Genomic DNA, 8,790 nt, shown 5'->3' on the forward strand with positions numbered 1-8,790 from the left:
TGCTGGTAAGTAACTTTATTGCACTGAGTTCTTTTTTGTTGCAAATATCTTTGATTTGTTTTTATGTCTTATCATGTTTATATGTGTATTTATGTCTTGTATTGCTGGTAAGTAACTTTATTGCACTGAGGTCTGTTTGTTGCAAATATCTTTGACTTGTTTTTATGTCTTGTAATCTTTATGTGTGTATTTATGTCTTGTATTGCTGGTAAGTAACTTTCTTGCGCTGAGTTTTGTTTGTTGCAAATATCTTTGATTTGTTTTTATGTCTTGTAATCTTTATGTGTGTATTTATGTCTTGTATTGCTGGTAAGTAACTTTATTGCACTGAGGTCTGTTTGTTGCAAATATCTTTGACTTGTTTTTATGTCTTGTAATGTTTATATGTGTATTTATGTCTTGTATTGCTGGTAAGTAACTTTATTGCACTGAGGTCTGTTTGTTGCAAATATCTTTGACTTGTTTTTATGTCTTGTAATCTTTATGTGTGTATTTATGTCTTGTATTGCTGGTAAGTAACTTTATTGCACTGAGGTCTGTTTGTTGCAAATATCTTTGACTTGTTTTTATGTCTTGTAATCTTTATGTGTGTATTTATGTCTTGTATTGCTGGTAAGTAACTTTATTGCACTGAGGTCTTTTTGTTGCAAATATCTTTGACTTGTTTTTATGTCTTATCATGTTTATATGTGTATTTATGTCTTGTATTGCTGGTAAGTAACTTTATTGCACTGAGTTTTGTTTGTTGCAAATATCTTTGACTTGTTTTTATGTCTTATCATGTTTATATGTGTATTTATGTCTTGTATTGCTGGTAAGTAACTTTATTGCACTGAGGTCTGTTTGTTGCAAATATCTTTGACTTGTTTTTATGTCTTGTAATGTTTATATGTGTATTTATGTCTTGTATTGCTGGTAAGTAACTTTCTTGCACTGAGTTTTTTTTGTTGCAAATATCTTTGATTTGTTTTTATGTCTTATCATGTTTATATGTGTATTTATGTCTTGTATTGCTGGTAAGTAACTTTATTGCACTGAGGTCTGTTTGTTGCAAATATCTTTGACTTGTTTTTATGTCTTGTAATCTTTATGTGTGTATTTATGTCTTGTATTGCTGGTAAGTAACTTTCTTGCGCTGAGTTTTGTTTGTTGCAAATATCTTTGATTTGTTTTTATGTCTTGTAATCTTTATGTGTGTATTTATGTCTTGTATTGCTGGTAAGTAACTTTCTTGCACTGAGTTTTGTTTGTTGCAAATATCTTTGACTTGTTTTTATGTCTTGTAATCTTTATGTGTGTATTTATGTCTTGTATTGCTGGTAAGTAACTTTATTGCACTGAGGTCTGTTTGTTGCAAATATCTTTGACTTGTTTTTATGTCTTGTAATCTTTATGTGTGTATTTATGTCTTGTATTGCTGGTAAGTAACTTTCTTGCACTGAGTTTTGTTTGTTGCAAATATCTTTGACTTGTTTTTATGTCTTATCATGTTTATATGTGTATTTATGTCTTGTATTGCTGGTAAGTAACTTTATTGCACTGAGGTCTGTTTGTTGCAAATATCTTTGACTTGTTTTTATGTCTTGTAATGTTTATATGTGTATTTATGTCTTGTATTGCTGGTAAGTAACTTTCTTGCACTGAGTTTTGTTTGTTGCAAATATCTTTGACTTGTTTTTATGTCTTATCATGTTTATATGTGTATTTATGTCTTGTATTGCTGGTAAGTAACTTTATTGCACTGAGGTCTGTTTGTTGCAAATATCTTTGACTTGTTTTTATGTCTTGTAATGTTTATATGTGTATTTATGTCTTGTATTGCTGGTAAGTAACTTTCTTGCACTGAGTTTTTTTTGTTGCAAATATCTTTGATTTGTTTTTATGTCTTATCATGTTTATATGTGTATTTATGTCTTGTATTGCTGGTAAGTAACTTTATTGCACTGAGGTCTGTTTATTGCAAATATCTTTGACTTGTTTTTATGTCTTATCATGTTTATATGTGTATTTATGTCTTGTATTGCTGGTAAGTAACTTTCTTGCACTGAGGTCTGTTTGTTGCAAATATCTTTGACTTGTTTTTATGTCTTATCATGTTTATATGTGTATTTATGTCTTGTAATCTTTATGTGTGTATTTATGTCTTGTATTGCTGGTAAGCAACGTTCTTGCACTGAGGTCTGTTTGTTGCAAATATCTTTGACTTGTTTTTATGTCTTATCATGTTTATATGTGTATTTATGTCTTGTAATGTTTATATGTGTATTTATGTCTTGTATTGCTGGTAAGTAACTTTATTGCACTGAGGTCTGTTTGTTGCAAATATCTTTGACTTGTTTTTATGTCTTGTAATCTTTATGTGTGTATTTATGTCTTGTATTGCTGGTAAGTAACTTTCTTGCGCTGAGTTTTGTTTGTTGCAAATATCTTTGATTTGTTTTTATGTCTTGTAATCTTTATGTGTGTATTTATGTCTTGTATTGCTGGTAAGTAACTCTCTTGCGCTGAGTTTTGTTTGTTGCAAATATCTTTGACTTGTTTTTATGTCTTGTAATCTTTATGTGTGTATTTATGTCTTGTATTGCTGGTAAGTAACTTTATTGCACTGAGGTCTGTTTGTTGCAAATATCTTTGACTTGTTTTTATGTCTTATCATGTTTATATGTGTATTTATGTCTTGTATTGCTGGTAAGTAACTTTATTGCACTGAGTTTTGTTTGTTGCAAATATCTTTGACTTGTTTTTATGTCTTGTAATCTTTATGTGTGTATTTATGTCTTGTATTGCTGGTAAGTAACTTTATTGCACTGAGGTCTGTTTGTTGCAAATATCTTTGACTTGTTTCTATGACTTGTAATGTTTATATGTGTATTTATGTCTTGTATTGCTGGTAAGTAACTTTCTTGCACTGAGTTTTTTTTGTTGCAAATATCTTTGATTTGTTTTTATGTCTTATCATGTTTATATGTGTATTTATGTCTTGTATTGCTGGTAAGTAACTTTATTGCACTGAGGTCTGTTTGTTGCAAATATCTTTGACTTGTTTTTATGTCTTGTAATCTTTATGTGTGTATTTATGTCTTGTATTGCTGGTAAGTAACTTTCTTGCACTGAGGTCTGTTTGTTGCAAATATCTTTGACTTGTTTTTATGTCTTATCATGTTTATATGTGTATTTATGTCTTGTATTGCTGGTAAGTAACTTTATTGCACTGAGGTCTGTTTGTTGCAAATATCTTTGACTTGTTTTTATGTCTTATCATGTTTATATGTGTATTTATGTCTTGTATTGCTGGTAAGTAACTTTATTGCACTGAGTTTTGTTTGTTGCAAATATCTTTGACTTGTTTTTATGTCTAGTAATCTTTATGTGTGTATTTATGTCTTGTATTGCTGGTAAGTAACTTTCTTGCACTGAGTTTTTTTTGTTGCAAATATCTTTGATTTGTTTTTATGTCTTATCATGTTTATATGTGTATTTATGTCTTGTATTGCTGGTAAGTAACTTTATTGCACTGAGGTCTGTTTGTTGCAAATATCTTTGACTTGTTTTTATGTCTTGTAATCTTTATGTGTGTATTTATGTCTTGTATTGCTGGTAAGTAACTTTCTTGCACTGAGTTTTGTTTGTTGCAAATATCTTTGACTTGTTTTTATGTCTTATCATGTTTATATGTGTATTTATGTCTTGTATTGCTGGTAAGTAACTTTATTGCACTGAGTTTTGTTTGTTGCAAATATCTTTGACTTGTTTTTATGTCTTGTAATCTTTATGTGTGTATTTATGTCTTGTATTGCTGGTAAGTAACTTTATTGCACTGAGGTCTGTTTGTTGCAAATATCTTTGACTTGTTTCTATGACTTGTAATGTTTATATGTGTATTTATGTCTTGTATTGCTGGTAAGTAACTTTCTTGCACTGAGTTTTTTTTGTTGCAAATATCTTTGATTTGTTTTTATGTCTTATCATGTTTATATGTGTATTTATGTCTTGTATTGCTGGTAAGTAACTTTATTGCACTGAGGTCTGTTTGTTGCAAATATCTTTGACTTGTTTTTATGTCTTGTAATCTTTATGTGTGTATTTATGTCTTGTATTGCTGGTAAGTAACTTTCTTGCACTGAGGTCTGTTTGTTGCAAATATCTTTGACTTGTTTTTATGTCTTATCATGTTTATATGTGTATTTATGTCTTGTATTGCTGGTAAGTAACTTTATTGCACTGAGGTCTGTTTGTTGCAAATATCTTTGACTTGTTTTTATGTCTTATCATGTTTATATGTGTATTTATGTCTTGTATTGCTGGTAAGTAACTTTATTGCACTGAGTTTTGTTTGTTGCAAATATCTTTGACTTGTTTTTATGTCTAGTAATCTTTATGTGTGTATTTATGTCTTGTATTGCTGGTAAGTAACTTTCTTGCACTGAGTTTTTTTTGTTGCAAATATCTTTGATTTGTTTTTATGTCTTATCATGTTTATATGTGTATTTATGTCTTGTATTGCTGGTAAGTAACTTTATTGCACTGAGGTCTGTTTGTTGCAAATATCTTTGACTTGTTTTTATGTCTTGTAATCTTTATGTGTGTATTTATGTCTTGTATTGCTGGTAAGTAACTTTCTTGCACTGAGTTTTGTTTGTTGCAAATATCTTTGACTTGTTTTTATGTCTTATCATGTTTATATGTGTATTTATGTCTTGTATTGCTGGTAAGTAACTTTATTGCACTGAGGTCTTTTTGTTGCAAATATCTTTGACTTGTTTTTATGTCTTATCATGTTTATATGTGTATTTATATCTTGTATTGCTGGTAAGTAACTTTATTGCACTGAGTTTTGTTTGTTGCAAATATCTTTGACTTGTTTTTATGTCTTGTAATCTTTATGTGTGTATTTATGTCTTGTATTGCTGGTAAGTAACTTTCTTGCGCTGAGTTTTGTTTGTTGCAAATACCTTTGACTTGTTTTTATGTCTTGTAATCTTTATGTGTGTATTTATGTCTTGTATTGCTGGTAAGTAACTTTATTGCACTGAGGTCTGTTTGTTGCAAATATCTTTGACTTGTTTTTATGTCTTGTAATCTTTATGTGTGTATTTATGTCTTGTATTGCTGGTAAGTAACTTTCTTGCGCTGAGTTTTGTTTGTTGCAAATATCTTTGATTTGTTTTTATGTCTTGTAATCTTTATGTGTGTATTTATGTCTTGTATTGCTGGTAAGTAACTTTCTTGCGCTGAGTTTTGTTTGTTGCAAATATCTTTGACTTGTTTTTATGTCTTGTAATCTTTATGTGTGTATTTATGTCTTGTATTGCTGGTAAGTAACTTTATTGCACTGAGGTCTGTTTGTTGCAAATATCTTTGACTTGTTTTTATGTCTTATCATGTTTATATGTGTATTTATGTCTTGTATTGCTGGTAAGTAACTTTATTGCACTGAGTTTTGTTTGTTGCAAATATCTTTGACTTGTTTTTATGTCTTGTAATCTTTATGTGTGTATTTATGTCTTGTATTGCTGGTAAGTAACTTTCTTGCACTGAGTTTTTTTTGTTGCAAATATCTTTGATTTGTTTTTATGTCTTGTAATCTTTATGTGTGTATTTATGTCTTGTATTGCTGGTAAGTAACTTTCTTGCACTGAGGTGTGTTTGTTGCAAATATCTTTGACTTGTTTTTATGTCTTGTAATCTTTATGTGTGTATTTATGTCTTGTATTGCTGGTAAGTAACTTTATTGCACTGAGGTCTGTTTGTTGCAAATATCTTTGACTTGTTTTTATGTCTTGTAATCTTTATGTGTGTATTTATGTCTTGTATTGCTGGTAAGTAACTTTCTTGCGCTGAGTTTTGTTTGTTGCAAATATCTTTGATTTGTTTTTATGTCTTGTAATCTTTATGTGTGTATTTATGTCTTGTATTGCTGGTAAGTAACTTTCTTGCACTGAGGTCTGTTTGTTGCAAATATCTTTGACTTGTTTTTATGTCTTATCATGTTTATATGTGTATTTATGTCTTGTATTGCTGGTAAGTAACTTTATTGCACTGAGGTCTGTTTGTTGCAAATATCTTTGACTTGTTTTTATGTCTTGTAATGTTTATATGTGTATTTATGTCTTGTATTGCTGGTAAGTAACTTTATTGCACTGAGTTCTTTTTTGTTGCAAATATCTTTGATTTGTTTTTATGTCTTATCATGTTTATATGTGTATTTATGTCTTGTATTGCTGGTAAGTAACTTTCTTGCACTGAGTTTTTTTTGTTGCAAATATCTTTGACTTGTTTTTATGTCTTATCATGTTTATATGTGTATTTATGTCTTGTATTGCTGGTAAGTAACTTTCTTGCGCTGAGTTTTGTTTGTTGCAAATATCTTTGACTTGTTTTTATGTCTTGTAATCTTTATGTGTGTATTTATGTCTTGTATTGCTGGTAAGTAACTTTCTTGCACTGAGGTCTGTTTGTTGCAAATATCTTTGACTTGTTTTTATGTCTTATCATGTTTATATGTGTATTTATGTCTTGTATTGCTGGTAAGTAACTTTATTGCACTGAGGTCTGTTTGTTGCAAATATCTTTGACTTGTTTTTATGTCTTGTAATCTTTATGTGTGTATTTATGTCTTGTATTGCTGGTAAGTAACTTTCTTGCACTGAGGTGTGTTTGTTGCAAATATCTTTGATTTGTTTTTATGTCTTGTAATCTTTATGTGTGTATTTATGTCTTGTATTGCTGGTAAGTAACTTTCTTGCACTGAGGTGTGTTTGTTGCAAATATCTTTGACTTGTTTTTATGTCTTATCATGTTTATATGTGTATTTATGTCTTGTATTGCTGGTAAGTAACTTTATTGCACTGAGGTCTTTTTGTTGCAAATATCTTTGACTTGTTTTTATGTCTTATCATGTTTATATGTGTATTTATGTCTTGTATTGCTGGTAAGTAACTTTATTGCACTGAGGTCTGTTTGTTGCAAATATCTTTGACTTGTTTTTATGTCTTATCATGTTTATATGTGTATTTATGTCTTGTATTGCTGGTAAGTAACTTTATTGCACTGAGGTCTTTTTGTTGCAAATATCTTTGACTTGTTTTTATGTCTTATCATGTTTATATGTGTATTTATGTCTTGTATTGCTGGTAAGTAACTTTATTGCACTGAGGTCTGTTTGTTGCAAATATCTTTGACTTGTTTTTATGTCTTGTAATGTTTATATGTGTATTTATGTCTTGTATTGCTGGTAAGTAACTTTCTTGCACTGAGTTTTTTTTGTTGCAAATATCTTTGATTTGTTTTTATGTCTTATCATGTTTATATGTGTATTTATGTCTTGTATTGCTGGTAAGTAACTTTCTTGCACTGAGTTTTTTTTGTTGCAAATATCTTTGACTTGTTTTTATGTCTTATCATGTTTATATGTGTATTTATGTGTTGCATTGCTGGTAAGTAACTTTATTGCACTGAGGTCTGTTTGTTGCAAATATCTTTGACTTGTTTTTATGTCTTGTAATCTTTATGTGTGTATTTATGTCTTGTATTGCTGGTAAGTAACTTTCTTGCACTGAGTTTTTTTTGTTGCAAATATCTTTGACTTGTTTTTATGTCTTATCATGTTTATATGTGTATTTATGTCTTGTATTGCTGGTAAGTAACTTTATTGCACTGAGGTCTTTTTGTTGCAAATATCTTTGACTTGTTTTTATGTCTTATCATGTTTATATGTGTATTTATGTCTTGTATTGCTGGTAAGTAACTTTATTGCACTGAGGTCTGTTTGTTGCAAATATCTTTGACTTGTTTTTATGTCTTGTAATGTTTATATGTGTATTTATGTCTTGTATTGCTGGTAAGTAACTTTCTTGCACTGAGTTTTTTTTGTTGCAAATATCTTTGATTTGTTTTTATGTCTTATCATGTTTATATGTGTATTTATGTCTTGTATTGCTGGTAAGTAACTTTCTTGCACTGAGTTTTTTTTGTTGCAAATATCTTTGACTTGTTTTTATGTCTTATCATGTTTATATGTGTATTTATGTGTTGCATTGCTGGTAAGTAACTTTATTGCACTGAGGTCTGTTTGTTGCAAATATCTTTGACTTGTTTTTATGTCTTGTAATCTTTATGTGTGTATTTATGTCTTGTATTGCTGGTAAGTAACTTTCTTGCACTGAGTTTTTTTTGTTGCAAATATCTTTGATTTGTTTTTATGTCTTATCATGTTTATATGTGTATTTATGTCTTGTATTGCTGGTAAGTAACTTTATTGCACTGAGGTCTGTTTGTTGCAAATATCTTTGACTTGTTTTTATGTCTTGTAATCTTTATGTGTGTATTTATGTCTTGTATTGCTGGTAAGTAACTTTCTTGCGCTGAGTTTTGTTTGTTGCAAATATCTTTGATTTCTTTTTATGTCTTGTAATCTTTATGTGTGTATTTATGTCTTGTATTGCTGGTAAGTAACTTTCTTGCGCTGAGTTTTGTTTGTTGCAAATATCTTTGACTTGTTTTTATGTCTTGTAATCTTTATGTGTGTATTTATGTCTTGTATTGCTGGTAAGTAACTTTCTTGCACTGAGGTCTGTTTGTTGCAAATATCTTTGACTTGTTTTTATGTCTTATCATGTTTATATGTGTATTTATGTCTTGTATTGCTGGTAAGTAACTTTATTGCACTGAGGTCTGTTTGTTGCAAATATCTTTGACTTGTTTTTATGTCTTATCATGTTTATATGTGTATTTATGTCTTGTATTGCTGGTAAGTAACTTTCTTGCACTGAATTTTTTTTGTTGCAAATA

The sequence above is a fragment of the Aulonocara sp. 'chitande type north' Nkhata Bay genome, linkage group LG6 (assembly GCF_057382095.1).
Source record: "Aulonocara sp. 'chitande type north' Nkhata Bay isolate Kocher_YH1m ecotype deep benthic linkage group LG6, A_spYH_male_GT1.1, whole genome shotgun sequence".
Taxonomy (NCBI): domain Eukaryota; kingdom Metazoa; phylum Chordata; class Actinopteri; order Cichliformes; family Cichlidae; genus Aulonocara; species Aulonocara sp. 'chitande type north' Nkhata Bay.